The sequence below is a fragment of the Chrysochloris asiatica genome, unplaced genomic scaffold (genome assembly GCF_000296735.1).
Source record: "Chrysochloris asiatica unplaced genomic scaffold, ChrAsi1.0 scaffold00121, whole genome shotgun sequence".
Taxonomy (NCBI): domain Eukaryota; kingdom Metazoa; phylum Chordata; class Mammalia; order Afrosoricida; family Chrysochloridae; genus Chrysochloris; species Chrysochloris asiatica.
This window is the reverse complement of record NW_006408639.1, coordinates 2,578,360-2,597,701: the sequence shown is the minus strand read 5'-3', so window position 1 is coordinate 2,597,701 and position 19,342 is coordinate 2,578,360. Positions and strand designations below refer to the sequence as shown.

At 37.5% G+C, this 19,342-nt stretch overlaps 1 protein-coding gene across 3 annotated transcripts in view; it reads right to left on the bottom strand.

The window, feature by feature from the left end:
* The window catches only part of CNTN6 (contactin 6), a 606,070-nt gene extending 588,160 nt beyond the window's left edge, over positions 1-17,910 (bottom strand). For 2 of the 3 annotated variants that reach the window (XM_006868659.1, XM_006868660.1), the window contains exon 1: positions 17,449-17,910. The gene's annotated coding sequence lies outside the window, so the exon portion shown is untranslated. Of the gene's footprint in view, positions 1-17,439 lie in introns of all 3 variants that reach the window. The other variant, XM_006868658.1, reaches the window with a different exon arrangement.
* Between the last annotated feature and the right edge of the window lie 1,432 nt (positions 17,911-19,342).

The following is a 19,342-nucleotide window of genomic DNA, read 5'->3' as shown; positions in this document are numbered from 1 at the left end:
GTAAATCTTTACGGGAGCAGAACGCCTCATCTTTCTCCCGCGGAGCGGCTGGTAGTTTCGAACTACTGGCCTTAAGGTTCGCAGCCCGATTCGTAACCACTACGCTACCAGAGCCTAGAGAGTTGTTTTTTAGTGTCACTGAGTTGGTTCTGACCCATAGCAACCCTGTACAGTATTTCCAAGGAGTGGCTGATGGATTTGAACTGTCAGCCTTGAAGTTCAAACCAACATATGGTCCAGTGCTTATCCTACAGTGCCACAGCAGGGTTGTTGTTGTTATGTGCCGTGGAGTCAGTTCTGACTCACAGTGACCTTGCACAGGGTTTCCGAGGCTGTAAATCTTTACAGGAGCACAAAGCCTCATATTTCTCCCACAGAATCGCTGGTAGTTTCAAACTGCTGACCTTGAGGCTGGCAGCCCAACTCATAACCACAACGCTACCGGAGCTCCTTGCCACAGCAGGGTTGACACGTGCTAAACCTGGTAACAGGAAGGCATTGTACAACAAGAGGTGGGATGACATAAGAATGGTGAAAATAAGGAAGTCAGAGAAAGGAATGCAAGTGTTAAAAGGGACTAGAGGTGAATACTGTGATATGTGTAATCATAGAATAATAGTGATCTATGGGTCAGTATGTGGATAGAATCTCCAAGTAAATGGGTATGAGGGAAAGAGTGGAAGTAAACCCATAAATAAACAAAGATTTTAACAGAGGATATTTGTAACCAGATGTGGTATCTTGAATTTGCTTGATATGGCTTTTCTATCCAAAGCCTTCTTAGCTTCCACCAGATGATTGGGTGGGGCCATGCAAATGAAGTACAAAAGACTCTATGGCTAGGATTTGTTAGTTTTGCCTGACAGCTAGGTTTAAAAGGAGTTGTCTTAGAAGCAGACATGAAAGATTCAAAGATCATCAAGAAAGAAAAGCATGAGTGACAAGTGAGATCCCTACTAGACTACCAGTAACTGAAGACGAGTCGGCAGAAGTGATGGAAAGAGGTGACAGCAGAGGCAGTGGTATGGAGAGACTGGGCTGCTTCAGGCTCTAGGCCTATGGACTGAGTAAAGTTGTGTTCCATTGGATAGGAGACTAGCTTGAAGAATGTGCCCTTTGGGCATTCACAGACTAAAAACACTGGGTAACACATGCTCGAGCAGTGGAGAGGCTAAGGGACCGCATGGCTGAGAGCCTGGAAACCAGAGTGAAGGTCTGCAAGACAGACAAGACGCATTCCTGACTGGAGAACTGCTGCATCCTGAGATGATTTTTATTCTGAATTGTACCCTGTTCACGTCCCTAATAAACCCCATAATCGTGAGTATTGTTATAGGTTCTGTGTATCCTTTGCACTGGATTGCTGAAGCCAAGTGTGATGCAGTGAGTGCTGTGGGAGGAATGGTTGGTGTGAGAATAGAATAAAGAGGTTGTAGGGTGGAAGCATGCCTCACATCCACTTTTTAGGAATCAACCTGGGGCTGAAATTTAGTTTGATTCTCTCTCCCCTTGTGAAGCCAGGGGAATTCAGACGTGATCCCCACATGATCTTTGCAATGGGTATATAGTTTTGCTGCAAATATATCCAAAAATGTGGTAGAGTATGTTGTAGTTGCTATTGAGAGCCATCAAGTCCGTTCTGACTCATGCTACCTCGTATAGGGTTTCCAAGGAGCAACTGGTGGTATGGCAGGCAAAATTATGTTAAGTTTCTTAAACATCACCAACACTTTGATGCAATGATTGGCTGAGCCTGGGATCTCATTACCATAATTTCAGGTGACACCATAGCGAATTGTGTAACACAGTCCAAAAAGATAATGCCCTACACATCCTAGTTTTGTGAGTGTTGTTGTTATTGTTACGGGTCAGTTTTAACTCATAGTGACCCTGTGTAGGGTTTTCAAGGCTTTGTATCTTCATGGGAGCAGAAAGCTTTATCTTCCTCAGTGAATACCAACTGACATCTTAAAAGCTCATGAGTGGCCATCTAAGGTGCAAATATTGCTCCCACCCTGGGCTGAGAAAAGAAGAGTGATGAAAAGTGAAGACAAGGGGAGCACACACATCACTTTCAATGACACTGAAACCAGAAGGATTAGATGGTGTCCAGCTGCCACTACCAAATGCTCTGAAAGGGATCATATTAGAATGTCCTGAATAAAGAGGAATAAAAAGTAAAACAAACTGAAAAAAAAAAAAAAAAATCGGCCAGACTTACTGTCCAGGAGGCTGGGGAAACCTGAGACTGTGGAGATTTGTCACCCCTCAGATCTGGAATCACAGGAACTCTTGTGGCTCAGTTTTCAGTCAAGCAAGAAAAGGTATATAATAGGGACAACAACACAAGAGAATTATACACACCCTGGGATGATCAACCATTCAAGATCTAAAGGTTATCATTAACTTAAGGATACAGTTCAGAAGGGCTGAGAAATAATGTGGAATGGAAACAGGAATCAGAGGCCAGAAGTGGAATAAGTGATGCTACATTAGGGACATTACAATCATTGAGTGACCCAAAGTGTGTGATTTGTTGGATGTCAGACTACTGTATGGTGTAAACCGTCACTTCATTCACAATAAAATTTTAGGTATACATTGTTGTTTTTAAGTGCCATAGAGTCAGTGCCAACACTTAGCAAGCCTGTATAGAATGTTTTTGTGAGCACAAAAAGCCTCTTCTTTGTCCTGTGGAGTGGCTGGTGGGCTCAAGCCATGGACCTTGTGGTTCACAGTCCAGTGCCTAGCATATGGAGCTACCACACTCTCCATATGTATTCCACAAAGCCATGACGGAAAATAAGAAAGATAAAAGCTCAGGGTGAAAAATATGGAGGAAACACAGAGGTTAGACTGGAGAGTACATGGTAAATCTATACTTTGTTGTTGTTATGTATCACTGAGTTGATTCTAACACATAGCATGACCCTGTATATGGTTTCTGAGGAGCAGCTGGTGGGTTTGAACCACCTTCCATGTGATAAGCCTTTCACAGTTTATTCTAAAAGCCAGGAATCCTTATAGGAAGCTGGTTATCTCATGGAAAACTTCTTCTAGAGTGAGAGCATGGCATCAGGATTGGAGGAAGATGCATTAAAACCTCTGATATGCAGATGACACAAGCTTGCTTGCTGGAAGTACACAGTACTTGAATCACTTACTTCAGTATGGATTGTACCTCAATGTAAATAAAACAAAAATCTTAACAGTGGGGCCAATATATATCATCATAGTAAACAACAACTAAATTGAAGTTGTCACAGACTTTATTTTGCTTTCTGGAAGCAGCAATCAAGAAATCAAATGATGAACTGCATTAGACAAATCTGCTACACAAGACCTCTTTAAAGTATTACAGAGCAAAGATATCAGTTTAAGGACTAAGGTGCACCTGACCCAACCTGTGGTATTTTCAATATCACATATGCATATTAAAGCTGGGTAATGAATGAGAAAGATCAGATCAGAGAAAAAGCAATGCGTTCTAAGTATGGTGTTGGCAAATAATAATATTCTATATACTTCCAGAATAATGAACTAATTTGTTTTGGAAAAGGTATGGCCAGATTCCTGCTTGGAAGCCACAATGGAGAAACTTCGTCTCTCCTACTTTGGACATATTATCAGGAATGACCCATTGGATAATGACATCATGCATGGGAAAATAAAGGGTGAGCAAAAAAGAGAAATTCCCTCAATAAGATGAAATGACACAGCGGTAGCACAACATGCTCAGACAATTAACGACAATTGTGAGGGTGACCCAGAGCAAGGCAGTGGCTCGTTCTGTTCTAGGAGCTGCAACTGATTCTAGGGCATCTCACAATAACAACGGAGTTCAACACAACACCAAGTCTGTTCCAAGCTGAAGTGTAGAACCCATGTTCATTCCATTTCCATGGATAGGGAATTCAGTGCCAACAACTAACCTATTGTCTAAAACTGGGGAAATTTGTAAAGCCATTTCGGAGGCTAAGGTGAAGCAATGCTACTGAGAAGCATGCATAACTCAGAGGATGGTAAAATCACATGGGAAACAGCATAGGCAAAATGGAATTTTTCATACATGAAAAGCATAAATATTAGAAAGAATAATCCACAATGACAGAAATTCAGCAAACACAAGTAATGGAGAAATATGTCCCTTAAAAAGTAAACATAGTGCAATAATGAAAAATTTAATACTAAAATCAGCTTATTTAAATTATTAAAGAGTTGTAGGATAGAAGAGCAACTGAATAACACCAAGAGAACAGCAAGAAGATTTTAAAATAAATATACAATGGCTATTCAAAGTAAATACATTCCTGAAAAGAAAAACGAAAACTTAAAGAATGAGTTAAGTAATAGAATAAAAAACAAATGAAGAGAGAATACATAAGTGAAATACAGATTTGATGAAGTCATACAGAATGCAATAATAAAAGAACAAGATTAGAACAGAGAAGAGAAATCAAAGACCAAAAGGATAGACAAAGCCAACATATTGGTCTTCTTATTGAATGAGTATTCCAATGAGAGAAATTAAAAAAAAAAAAGGAGATAAGGCAAGATTCAGTTATATTAAAATAACTGAACATCTTTTGAAATTTAAATAAAGTAAAATTTAGATTTAAGACGTCTGTAGAGCCCTAATGGGAGAAATTTAAAACAATCTACAATTATACACATCAAAGCTAACCTGGAGATATCAGTGACAAAAATAATTTATTAAGGTTTAGCAGAGTGTAAAAATAGATTTGCATTCAAAGTTGTGAATCCTAACACTGTGAGCAGTCTTCTCAAGAAAACAACTAATTACAGAAGATAATAGAACATAATAGGCAGAATGTGCTGAGGTAAACATATTGGCCAACCTTGACTTTCCTAACTGACTATATCACCATTCTGGAATATGAGTTAAAGAAGTAATTTTCAGACATCAAATTCTAAGAGAGTTTAATACACTTTCTAGAATGAACTTTAAATGAGTTTATGTATATAGGAAAGTAAACCAAGGAGACACAAAAATGATGCAAAGAAGAAATGGTTACTGAAAAATCTTTAAAAATAAATCTAAAATTTGTTGACAAAAAAGAATAAAGCTAATTAAAAAAACACAAATTAAATAGTTGAAACAGTCATTGGGAACAATTTTTTGATAGAATTTAAATAGGCCATTTTCATGTTACTGCTTGTTTTTGTTGCTAAGTGCCCTGGAGTCTGTTCTGACTCATAGTGACCCTGTCTAGGGTTTCTGAGGAGCAGCTGATGGGGTTGAACCACTGATCTTAGTGTTCAAATTGAATTTGTGGTCCAGTGCATTATCCTGCCATGCCACACTTGGACTCCTAATATTTACTGAAACATATAAAGCTATTTTTTTATTTTAAAACATTTATATCTACCTAAGAGCTCTGGTAACATGGTGGTTACGAGTCAGACTGTTAACTTCAAGGTCAGCAGTGCAAAACTACCAGCTGTCTCGTGGGAGAAAGATGAGGCTTTCTGCTCCCATAAAGATTTACAGCCTCAGAAAACCTATGTAGGGTGCTATGAGTCGGCTCCGTCTCTAAGGCACACCACCAATATAATAACATTATATCTAAATATAATAAAAACAACATGAAATTTTTGAAGAATTGCATTATAAAGAATTCTTAAGTCGACAGAAGGCAGCAAATAAACAAAAATTTAAAAATATTAGAATATAAAAGTAAGATGATAGAAATAACTACTCCAACTAAATCAGAAACAATAGCATATGGATAATGATATTAAGCACATAAATTAAAAGTAGAGACTACATTTTAAAAAATTGCACATCGATTTTTTATACAAGATACTGGACACAACCATTTACAAAACAAACATTTTTGAAAATAGAAGGCAATGAAATCACCTTTGAGGCAAACAGGAATCAAGAGAACATAGGTTAACAATATAAATAACCAATAGTACGGGTTTTAAAGAAATAATCTCTCATGGGAATAAAGAGAAAGAAATAATTCACCAAAAATCATAAAATCTGAAATTGTCTACACATGCCACAAATTTATGCTTAACAAAATGCCAGTTCTCAAAGACAAGATACCCGTGGAATATTGCAATAGTTAAACTTTAAAATAAACATGTACCAAAATAGAAAATGATAAATAAAAGTAGAGTATTCATAGGATGGTGTCCTGATGTGGCACTGTGGGTTAATGCATCAGACTGCAAAGCCGTTTGAACTGCAAGGTCAGTGGTTCAAGCTCACCAGCCATTCCTTGGAAACCCTATACAGGGTCGCTATAGGTCGGAATTGACTTGATGGCACTTAACAACAACATTCATAGGATATGATATCGGAGTTCTGGTAGTGAAGTGGTTACAAGTCAGGCTGCTAACCTCAAGGTCAGCAGTTCAAAACTGCCAGCCGTTCCACTGGAGAAAGATGAGGCTTTCTGCTCCTGTTAAGATTTACAGCCTCAGAAACCCTATGCAGGGTCGGTAGGAATCGGAACCAACTCCATGACACATCAACCAACCAACCATATATATGATAAAATTACATAATCTAGAGCTGTTCAGATTCCTAAAAATGAGTTCAACATTCTAATTATGAGTGAGATACACAAGTTAAATTTATTTATATTCAATATACCATTTACATAAGATTTGTAAACACAATTTTTGTAAAGCCATATTGATGACGTTAAAATAATATATACAATGTATCATAATGGTGGTAGTGGTGGTTATGTGCAATGGAGTAGGTTCCAACTCATAGCGACCCTGTATAGTAGGGTTTCTGAAGCTATAAATCTTTATAGGAACAGAAGGCCTCATCTTTCTCCCGTGGAACCAATGGCAGTTTTGAACCGCTGACCATGAGATTAACAACCTGACTTGTAACCACTACACTACCAGAGCTTCTTAAAGTATCATAAGAGAGAAAAATGTATTAGAAAAAGTTATACTATAGGCCACTCTACTAGAGTCCTAAGGAGCTCTGGTAGCATAGTGGTTACGAACCGGGCTGCAAACCTTAAGGTAAGCGGTTCAAGACTACCAGCCGCTCCACGGGAGAAGGATGAGGCTTTCTACTCCTGTAAAATTTACACCCTTGGAAACCCTGTACAGGGTCGCTATGGGTCAGAACCGACTCAATGGCACTTAACAACAACAACCACCAGAGTCCTGGTGTGGCGCTGTGGGTTAATGCATTGGATTGCATGGTCAGTTCAAACTGCAAGATTGGTGGTTCCAGCTCATCAGCTATTCCTTGGAAACCCAATACAGGGTCACTATGAGTTGGAACCAACTTGATAGCACTTAACAACAACAACAGTATTAATACTGTTTATCAATATTTTATGCATAACCATATACTTAAAATTAAACAGAGTAACTCAGGACTCACAGCCACCCTGTATAATGCTTTCTAGGAGTGGCTGGTGAACTTGAACCCCCAACCTTGCAGTTCAAACCAACTTGGCAGTCCAGTGCATTAACCCACAGCACCACATCAGGAGTCCATTTTGTGACAGGAAACCAAAGGACAGGAAATTTCAAAGGACACACCTTTTGAAATTGCTTTCTTTGGGTGATTTTTTCTTACGCTTTTCTCGCATTGCTTTTTTCAGTGTTAGTGAATTATTTAATGTTTCTTCTAGACATAGTCTAGAACTCAAACCAAGCAACATTTCTACTCTACTGTGTCTGGGTAAGAGAAGTTGAGCTAAGACGCTGATAGGACTATATGATTCTATTCTGAATGGTTATCAGGGTTAACTATAATTGTGAAAACGTGGAACTTTCAGAAGCTGGAGTGGGGATCTCATGACCATCACCAAGAAAGAGCCAAGCATGGGACGCTGAAAGTCCTGGACCCAGGTAAAGAGAGCTGTGATGGGGGCAGAGTGTGGAAGAGCAGCGGCAGCAGAACCAGAAGGTGCTGGAGCCTGAGACAGACTGATGAACTTTCCAGCAAACACAGCAAATAAGGCTGAGTGCCTCTGAGCAGGAGGTTAGCTTGCGGAGTGAAGTACCTCCAGGCACTTTACTGGGGATACTAGGTTGCTGACAATGGTGCTGGAGCGGAATGTCTACAGACTGAAACGTATGGTAAGTTTTATCAGCAGTCTTAAAGAGCTTTTTAATACTATACAGGTAGAAAGAGGCCAGCCTGGCCTGTGTACACGGCTGAGAAGCTGTACTGACTGGAAGGAAAAACTGCCTTACACATTTCTGCCCCTGCACTATAACCTCCTAACTTCCCTAATAAATCCCTTTACTGTAAGTTATTGAGTTTGGTGTGACCACGGCAAGAAATTATGGAACCCAGTACAAGAGAGTGTTACAGGAGGGATTCCTGGTGCCACGTTTTAAGCACTTTTGATTGTGAACATTTCTTCATATGTTTGTCAGCTGCCCAGATCTCTTCCTTGGTGAAGTGTCTGTTCATGTCCTGTGCCCATTTTTTAATTGGGTTATTTGTCTTTTTCTTGTAGACGTGTTGTCGTTTCCTATATATTTTAGAAATGAGTCCCTTGTCTGATGTGTCATTGCAAAAGATTTTTCCCCATTCTGTGGGTTCCCTTTTTACTCTTCTGATGATTTAAGCACTTTTAAATCAGAAAATAAAATAAACCATTTATACTGATTGAGTGCAATTGTTTGGTATATGCAAACATAAAAAATTCCATTTTTAAGCTACATAAATCCAATGAGGAGCATCGTCCAAGTTTTACAACAATATTCCCTGAGCTCCACTTCCATATCCAAGAATGATTTATATCAGCAAATGTAATTGGTTATTAAATATCAAAGACAAATCATTACATTATTATAATTTCCTTTCTTTGTATTGTTTTATATTACTTTTCCCAGTTAATCATAAGGCTCACAGACGAAGGTTATAAGAGTAAGAATATAACTTTATTAAACAACTAACACAGTGCTTATTAATTTTAAGGGTTTCTTCCAAGATATTTTGACATACTAACCCATTTAATTCTCTCAGTAGTAGAATGAAGTCAGTACTATTATCTCTCTTAAGGATGGGACACAGATTTCTAGAGAGGCAAATTAACTTGTTTAAGATCACACAGCCATTTTAGCTTTGTACTAGATACAGTGAAGAACAGATCCAAAGCCAGTGGGTGCCACTTTAGTTTCTGTAGATTGTCTCTAGAATTCTGCTCTCACAGGCAACTTCTACATACTCAGATATTGAATTTGTTTTACCAGTAAGATCACGGTCTTTTGATTTTTTTACTTCATTGGCATCCAACATAATTCTTGTATTACTTATTTAAGAATCACAGTGTCTTCATTCATTTATTTAATTGGAAACATATTATAGGTCTTGGCTAAAATCAGAGAATACCAGGAACATGTTTGCCTTTATTTTGCGGACTATGAAAAGCATTTGACTATGAAGAGCATAACCAACTATGTATAGCGCTGTGAAGAATGAGGGTTTTAGAACACATAATTGTTCTCATGCTAAATCTGTACATAGACTAAGATAGAGGCACTGGAACATGAGAAGAAAATTGTCATGGATTAAAACTGAAACTGCACATCAGGGTTGTATTTGTCCACCACACTTACTCAATCTGTATAATCAACCAATAACCCAAGAAGTTGGACTATATTAAGAACAATGTGGCATCAGAATTATAGGACAGTTCATTAAACAACTGCCACATGCAGATGATACAAACTTGCCTATTGAAAGCAAAGAAGATTTGAAGCACTTACTGATATCAAATGCTGTTGTCCTCAGTATGAATTACCCCTTAGCATTTGTTGTTGTTACATGCTGTCAAGTCAGTTCTGACTCATAGCGACTCTGTATAGGGTTTCCAAAGAGCAGCTGGTGAGTTTGAACCACCAATCTTGTGGTTCAAGCCAATTTTGCAGTTCAGCGCATTAACCCACCACACCTCAGCATAAAGAAAGCAAAACTCCTCACAATTATATTAATAAACAGCATTACCATAAACAGAAAAGGTTGAAGTTGTCAAGGATTTAATTTCACTTGAACTCACCATGGCAGATTCAGTAACGATTCATTACAATGGACAAATGTGCTGCAAAAGACCTCTTTATTGAACAGCAAAGACATCACTTTCAGGACTAATGTGCAGCTGACACAAGTCAAGGTATTTTTCAACTCCTCATATGTATGCAAAAGCTGGTCAGTGAATAAGGAAGACTCAGGAAAAAGTGATGCATTAGAAATGAGGTACTGACGAAGACCACTGCCTATATCTTGCATTGCCAGCACAAAAAATAAAATCTGTCTTGGAAGTATTGCCAGAATGTTTTTTAAATTTGATAATGAGGAAACTTTGTCTCACATGCCTATTATAAGGAGGGAACAGACCCTGCAGAACATTATGCTTTAATAAAGTTCAGGTTCCGTGAAAAAAAGAAAAACACTCAAAGAAATGAATTGACACAGTGGATGCCACAGTGGACTCAAACATTGCAATGATGTGATGATGGTACCAAACCAGGCAGTGTTTCTGTTGCACCTAGGGTTCCTAAGAGTTGGAACCAACTCAACGGCATCTAATGACAATATGATGTGTAAAGTCTACAGCATTCAATTTATACAAAAGACTTGATAAGAACATTTTGATCCCTGGTACTATGACTCAAAATCACTGTAAATTACTTTTGGTCTCATTGTAAGGTAAATAAGTAGACTGCTATCTTTGAGGAGACACTCTCAGAAGAAACAGCAAATGGTTCAGTTTTATATCTATATCCTGTGTATACGTTCACCATAACAAACATGCAATAGTAGTATCTACAGCGCATTAAAGTAAAATTTAACTAGAATGTTGTTAGATGCTTCCCAGTCAGTTCAGACTCATAGCAACGCTATGCACAACAGAAAGAAACACTGCCCGGTACTATGCCAACCTCACAATCCCTGTTATATTTGAGCCCAATGCTATTGCCACTCTGTCTGTCAATCCATCTTGTTGGAAATTTTCGTCTTTTTGACTGACCCTTCACTTTCCAAACATGATGTGCTTCTCCAGGGATTGGTTCCTCTTGATAACATGTTTTAGTGTGCCTTTTTGGGTTAATACCCTAGACTGCAAAGTTGGTATGATCTGCAAGGTCAGTGGTCACATCCACCAGCTGTTCCTTGGAAACCCTATAGAGAGTTGCTAAGGGACAGATATGACTCGATGGAACTTGACAACAACAAAAGCATGCCCAAAGTACAAGAGACGAAGTTCTGTCATACTGGCCTCTACAGATCATGCTGGTTGTACTTCTTCCAACACAGGTTTGTTTGTGATGGAAGTCCACGGTACTTATAATATTCTTTTCCAACATCATAACTCAAATGCATCAATTTTTCTATGGTCTTCCTTATGTACTGTCTCGTTTTCACATACATATAAGGCTACTGAAAATACCATGTCTTGGGTTAAGTGAACCTGAGCCCTCCAACTGATATCTTTACTCTTGAACACTTGAATGAGGTTTTGTGCAGCAGATCTGACTAATGCAATATGTAGCTTGATTTCTTGACTGCTGCCTTTGTGAGTGTTAATGGTAGATCCAAGCAAAATGAAGTCTTTGACAACATCAGTCTTTTCTCCATTTATCATGATGTTATTTATTGGTGCAATCCATACCGAAGGCTGTGGCCTTTGATTTTCATCAGTATTTTAGTCCTCTTTGCTTTCAGCAAGAAAGGTTGCCTCATCTGCATATTACAGGTTGTTAATGAGTCTTCTGCTCTGGTAGCGCTGTGGTTACAAATCGGGCTGCGAACCACAAGGTCAGCAGTTCCAAACTACCCACTGTTCCGTGGGAGACAGATGAGGCGTTCTGCTCCCATAAAGATATATAGCCTCAGAAACCCTGTATAGGATCGCTATGAGTCAGAATCGACTCCATGGCACACAGCCAGCCAGCCAATCCTGATACCATACCAAGCTTCTCGGATTATTGCTCAGCATAAAAATTGAATACACATGGTAAAAGAATACAATACTAGTGCATACTTTCCCATTTTTAAACCATTCACTGTTCACTTGTTCTGTTTGAACAATTGCCTCTTGGTCTATTTACAGTTTCCTCATAAGTACAATTAGGTGCTCCAGAATATTCATTCTCAGTAATGTGGCCCGTAGCTTTTTATGATATACAGGTCGAAAGCCTTTGTGTAGTCAATAAAGCATAGGTAAATATCTTTTTGATTTTCTCTGCTTTCAACCAAGATCCATCTGACATCAGCAATGATATCCCTCATTCCATGTCTTTGCCTGAATTCACCCTGACTCTCCAGCATTTCCCAGTCAATGGAGTGACCCTGTGAGCTTCTGGTGGGTTTGAACTGCCAACGCTCTCATTAGTAGACAAATGATTATCCTGCAGAGCCACACCAGAACTCTTAACTAGATTAGCTTTTATCAATATCAATAATGAAAATAACTTATTTTCTAACAAAAATTGTATTTAAAGGAATTCTCCCAAACTGATAGACATCTACTTAAAACTCATTAAAGATTTTTACTCCTTTCTCCTCAAACGGAAAATAATAATAACAATAATAATTTAAGAGAAAAATAAGAGTAACAGTGGAAGTAAAAGAAATATAACTGGGGGGGCAACCAAACAAAACATCGTGGTCTTTAAGGAAAAAAAAAAAAAAAGTTAACAAGGTTGACAGTTAACCAGAAGTTTTGGAGGTTTTACTCTACCCAGAGGTGCCTCAAAAGGAACACTTTATGAGCCATTTCAGAAAATTGAGCCAAAAAAACCTACAAGACACAATACTTCTCTTACACTCGTTGGGTTGACAGGATTCAGAATCAAGTGAAAGGCAACAAGTGAAATCCACTAAATATTTGGGCATAACCTCAAAGCAAAAACATTGCAACACAATTACATGGTTGCCAAATGCTGCTAAAAATACGATACTCTAGGAGGTGCATCAGGAAAAACTGAAAAGTACTTTTTCTTAGCTTTTCCTGCGGAGATTGTTAGAGAGGGTGCTGAAAGGGAGAAAGATATACCTACAGGGTCACAACACAGAGCCCTCTGTCCTAATGGTGTTCCAGTTACTATAAGCCTTTCCATTTGGTCAAGTGCTAAACACTGGGAAAATAAGTATCCCTTAAGAGAAGATAACTAATTTGTCAATGTTGTATTCTAAACAGCGTATCTGAATTAAAGCTGAAGATGCTCTATCTTACCTTCTCTCTCTCTAACAACTGTTTTAATTGATTTTGTCATAAATAACGTTAAGTGCTGTAGGGTCTCTTCCAACTTAAATCAACCCTGTGTAGGATTTTTGAGGAGCAGCTGGTGGGTTTGAACTACCGACTCTGTGGTTCTCTGTCCAGTGCTGATCCTACAGAGCCACACCATGACTCCTCACAAATAATGGTTGTTGTTATGTGCTGTGTAATAGATTCTGACTCATAGCAACCCTGTACAGGGTTTCTGAGGCTGTAAATGTATACGGGAGCAGAAAGCCTCATCTTTCTACCATGGAACAGCTGGCTGTTTTGAACTGCTGACCCTGAGGTTAGCAGCCCGATTCATAACCACTACGCTACCAGAGCTCCTTTTTCACAAATAACAGTCTTCATTAAAAAAAAAAAAAAAAAAGGCAACCTCCGAGTGTCAGAGAAGAAAAGTACTTTACAGATTTCTTTTGGCTAAATTTTCTGAAGTGGATCATAAAGCCTTTCTTTCACGGCAACTGTAGGCTACCTCAACCCTCCAAACTTTCAGTTAGCTGTCCACTATGTTAACTATTTGTACCACCCAGAGACTTTATTTCTACATCATAATTTTGTACCTATTATTAATAAAACTTTTAAAAGTCAGAAGACTAAAGAAAAAGAGAATAAAATAAATAGGAAAATAAAAATATTAAAGAGATGAAAGCTATATTAAAAGTAATAATATTATAACACACATTGTTGGAAGGAGAAAAGGCACTGCTGGGGACACGGTAGACCACCTTGAAGAATTCAAGTTTATAATGTATAAAGTGAACAGTAGATTTGTATAACATGATTGCTATGGAAGAGAGACAAATGAGCTCCCAACATTTCCTTAAGTGGTAACCCTGAAATACGAAGGAATAGCTCAGCAATCCAAGACAAGGTACAAGGAAAAAAGTAACCTTGAAATTTAAAAATCCTAAATCCATGGGCTAAATCAAATGCAGAGTGCTGGTGAGGTGGCATGGGTTAATGCGCTAGACTGCAAAGTCATTTTGAACAGCAAGGTCAGCGGTTGAATGAAGCTCACCAGCTGCTCCTTGGAAACCCTTTACAGGGTCTCTATGAAGCGTAACCTACTTGAAGGCACTTGAAAACAACAACAAATCAAATGCAGGAAAAAAACTGATAAACTCTAAGTAACTCTCCAATACATTCTGGTGAAAAAGAACAAATCATGTGTCCATCCACCAGAAAAGGAAAACAGAGCACATTCATGGATGGAAGTTTTAGACAAAGTTCAGAGTCTTCCACAGCAACATTTAATAAAGGATGATTTCTCAGCATTGTTTACAAATATTTGTCTATATCTCTGAGGGGAAAAATAAATTTAAGTCAACAAAGATTATTCACCTTCCATGTAAAAAGCTAAAGAAAGAAATTCCCAAGTATAAAAGTACAAAGAAAACATGAGACTGCGACTTCTCTCTGGTGGAGAGGTCCCATGGAATAACAAAATTCAATGATCCAAGAAAAATCTCAAAAAAAAAAAAAAAAAAAATACAGGAATGGTGAACTGGGTAGTAAACGTCTGTGGATAAGGAATATATTATTTTAAATACTAAAATAAGTCTAAACTCAACCTGGGAATTAAACCTGAAGGCAATGCTATAAATCTCAATCATGTAAAACTGATAATAGAATTCAAATTTAGATAATATGGGCAAGACAGATAACCATAAAATACAACTGTTAATTTCTTTAACTATCATAACAACTTAAAAAAATATTTAATATTTAAGCGTGCAGTCTAATAAACTGACTTTGAATTATTTTCATAACTTTTGTTCTTAATTCTCACATGATTTTTTTCTAGAACTAATATCATTTAAGGAGTTTGGTGGCTCCATACAATAACACTGGACTCAGTTCAAGCCCGCCCGCCACTGAGTGGGAGTACAATGAGACTTTCTGCTCCTCGTGAAGATTTAAAGTCTCAGAAACCTTATGCAGCGTCGCTAAGACTCAACTACACTTAACAACAATATTCTTTTTGGAAACACACATGTACCTGATAGTTATCAATTTCTTCACTTTTACTTAAGTAGAATTTCTTTGAGTTTAATCTCTATATGTTATCTATAATTAAATCCAATACGTATTTTAACAGCGTATAATATGTTTTCATTCTTATAAAATACATCTATCAATCATTTATCATATGAACTGAATACTTATTTGTAAAAAATAAAATAAAATAAAAAATAAAATAAATTAATAACCATGGCAAAATCCATGGTTATTAAAGTACAGCTATCTATCTACTTGTCTAATCATCTACTTTCTTAAAACCTAAATTTAGGCATGAGAATGTCGCCAACGATGTTTCCAGTTCCTATGCTTGTTATTTATGGGTATTAGGAATTTTAAAAATTTAATATTTAGCTTTAGTTCTTTTTGATAATATCTTATGCTACTACTTTCTAATTACTATGATCTTAAATCAAATGTATAAGTAAACAATAAAAGCAAATATTTCCCATCCTTCTTGAATCTATTAAATGAACTAGAGGGGTCTAAATTTACTTTTATAATTCTTATTTGTCAAAAACAAAAATGAACAAAAAGCATGCTAACAACTTAACATACTTCACATTCTTTCCAGAAGATAATTCCATGTGATTTTGTGTTTTGTCTAAGTTTGGACCAAATATGCAATAATTTTCAAAATGACTATTTTTAATAAAGGAAAAGTCATATACCGAATTCTAATAACAAATCTTCTAGAACTTCATTAGAAATGCTAAAACATCATGCAATGTTTATAAATCATTCAACTTTTATAAATGATAGGTTTTCCTGCAAAAATGTGATAAACTATGCATTTATATAGCTTCATATAAAAGTTTATAGATTTATGAATTTGAAATCTTTAGACAACAAAGCCATGATTGTTGCTAAAAAATAAAAAAAAGATGATCAGTAAAGTATCATAGATGAAATGTCTATGTCTTTTGGGTATACAAATGTTATCAGTCTTTTTGTATTTATATGTTTGCTTTGTGCATTTGTGTATGTTTATGCCTGTATGTATCTTGTGGGATGGAAAACAGATTATCTAAATATCTTCTATCCTTTTAAAATACAACGCACATAAATTGGTGAAACCTTCAACAACAGCAATAAAAAAAGATTATAAACAAATCCATCAGATAAATGAGAAATGCTCAAAACAAGCAATTCCATATTCAACATATGGCTCCTTCTTTTACAAAGATGTTTGTAAAACATTGCCACAGTAGATGAAATTATGAATACCTCATTTTCCAAATTGATTCTGTGTAATGCTACTGTTTTGCTGTTTGTTTTTTTCTCTATATATAACTTCTATTTAGTCATTCTATGAATGTTTCTCAGAGGAAATAGTCACGATGCTGATTATTTAAACATAAGTGATTTTCATTTGGAGAAGCAAGAACTATGAATTCCAATTTTCCTTCAAACCCCCAATGTAGACAGTGTCCCATTAACATAATGGGTTATACGTGGCTAATCTCTGAGTTCTTGAAAGTTTTGTTCCCAGGACATCAACTTCCAAAACTTTTCATAAAGTATTATAGGTTTCTTTTTACTGACATGCTTAACTATTATAAATGGCAAAGGCAATTCCAGAAGCTATTATCTACAAGCTGGGTAATACACAACGTGACAGACAAAATTTGGTGAGCTCATTCTACCTGCAGTCTTGTTTGGATCCCCTTACCAAAACCCTCCCCCAGAAAACTTTTTTATAACTATTGCTTTATATCAAGCCTTGGAAACTGCACACCCTCCACCTCTGATGAAAAATTCATAAATACATAACAATCCCATTTTCCCTTCAGCCTTCACAGAAAGGGCATGAAGCCATCTGAAAGTACCAGAATTAGCACTGTCATCCCGTATTGTCCATTAGTTTTACTGCAGCAAAGAGCAAGTGAGACACGGAAAATATATACCTGTAGTCTCTTTCCCTGGTTTGATCCAAACCTTCCCCCCTACCCCACCCCAATATAGAGTCAATGCCTTTTCTCCTTCACAAGGAATAAATTTACTTTAAACATCAACATCATAGAAACACAACATAAATAGAGTAGCGACTTTTCCCTCTACCCCAGCTTTCACCTGTTATGCTAATACAAAGACACTGAAAGGAAGAAAAGCTGCAGCTTGCCCAACAATGTTCTCATTGCAGCAGACAGCACAATTTTGTACTTACAGATCTTACCAGGCAAATGTCTCGGGATCTTTACAATTTTTCTGCAGAACTCTGTTTCAAGCTCTCAGCCAGGCATGCTGTGCATCCAGGCAGAACCAAGCCGTATGGAATGTCTATGCAGCTGGGAGATAATGGGACTCTTTTTCCCAGCTGGGACCGCAAGCCTTTTATCCACTGAGTATTGCGTGGCTCTTCTCTGGTCTTAAGCATGAAATACGCTCCTCTCCTGCTGCATTCCTGACGGAACCTAGACAATTAGTTCTTGAGGCACATGTGCAAAGCTCCCGTTTAGAATATTCAAAAGGAAAATTCTCCCTACGTTGAAAAGCCAGTTCTGTCTTCCTCATCCTGCACAGAAGCAGGGAGAGCTGAGAGCAGCTGCCATTCCAGTGGCATGAAACATTAAATTCACCCTCCCCTTTCTTTGACAAGAGATAGTCACTCCTCTTGGGTCATCAGAAAATCTCTTTTTATTGAAAACTGGGGCAGACTAACTACATATTAGGTTTACAATAGGAAAGGAAGTAATTTTTTTTCCATTTTTTTTTTTTTTCTTCTTCTGGTTTCACTGCATTGTTATTTGCAAGTGAAGATTAAACCAGTCAAGGGTCTGCACTGATTTTGACTGTATTTCAATGTAAGGTTTGTGAAGCATTCCAGTAACTCCTGCTACTAGTTTAGATGAAGAGAAAAAGGAAATGCAATTAAAAGGTTTTTTGCACTGTCACTAAATTCTTTCCAAATTATGTGTTTAAAGATGTGCAGAAATCAGGTAAGTATATAAAAATCAGGTAAGTATATAAATAAACTAGAGTCAAGCAAAACCAAGAGCATAACTCTTTTTTTTTTTTTTTTTTTCTCCCAAATACTGCAATTATGGTCTCCAGAGGCCAAGAACAAGTGTGTTTTTGTGTTTGCAAAACAGCTCTGTAACGAAAATAATACGCTTCTGTTCCTCACCTAGATTTCCAACTAAGTGGAGATCTGTTATCTACAGAACTTTTGCCATTGGGTTTGGAGCAACTAGCTGCTGGGAACACAAAATCTAAGCCAACGGGAAAGCACAAGCATGCATAAAAAGATACAACAAGCATACACAAATATGGCTACCACATGAGAACAGAATAATTGCTTGGACCTATTTTCATTTTGTAATAAAAAGAAATTACATTCTTAATTAACATCTTAAAGCAATAATCCTGGGAAAATAAAATGCACAAATCAAATGTAGGCAAAGTCAGCCCTCCATATACATGGCTTCCACATCTGTGGGTTCAGCCAACCGCAGATCGCAAATATGGAGGGAAGGAGTGAGGCAAAGTAAGTGATCTAAGCAATCCTTCAAAGTCTAAGAGAGAGTTTAAAGTGCTATTTCCATACAATGTACATTGTACTAAGTATTATAAGTAATCCGCTTCTGTTAAGTGCTGTGGCGTTAGTTCTGACTCATAGTGACTCTGTCTAGGGTTTCAGAGGAACGGCTGGTGGGTTTGAATTGCTGACCTTGTGGTTAGAAGTCCTGTGCTTATCCTACAGCACCACACCAGGTAATCTACAGATGATTTTAAACATATGGGAGGATGTTTGTAGGTAATATACAAATGCAATACCATTTCATATAAGAGACTTGAACATTGTGGATTGTGATAGACTCAGGGGTCCTGGTATATCAAAATCCACAATGTACCAGGGGGCCTGGTATATACCATGTAGGTACTAAGAGGTGACTATAAAGTAAAAGACCCAAGAAAACAAAAAACTCTCTGCCACAGTTTGGACACCTGGTATGGCACTGTAAGATAAGCTCTGTACTTAGAACCACAAGGTCAGCAGATCAAATCCACCAATTGCTCCTTGGGAACCCAATACAGGGTGGCAATGAGTCGGAACTGACTCAATGGTA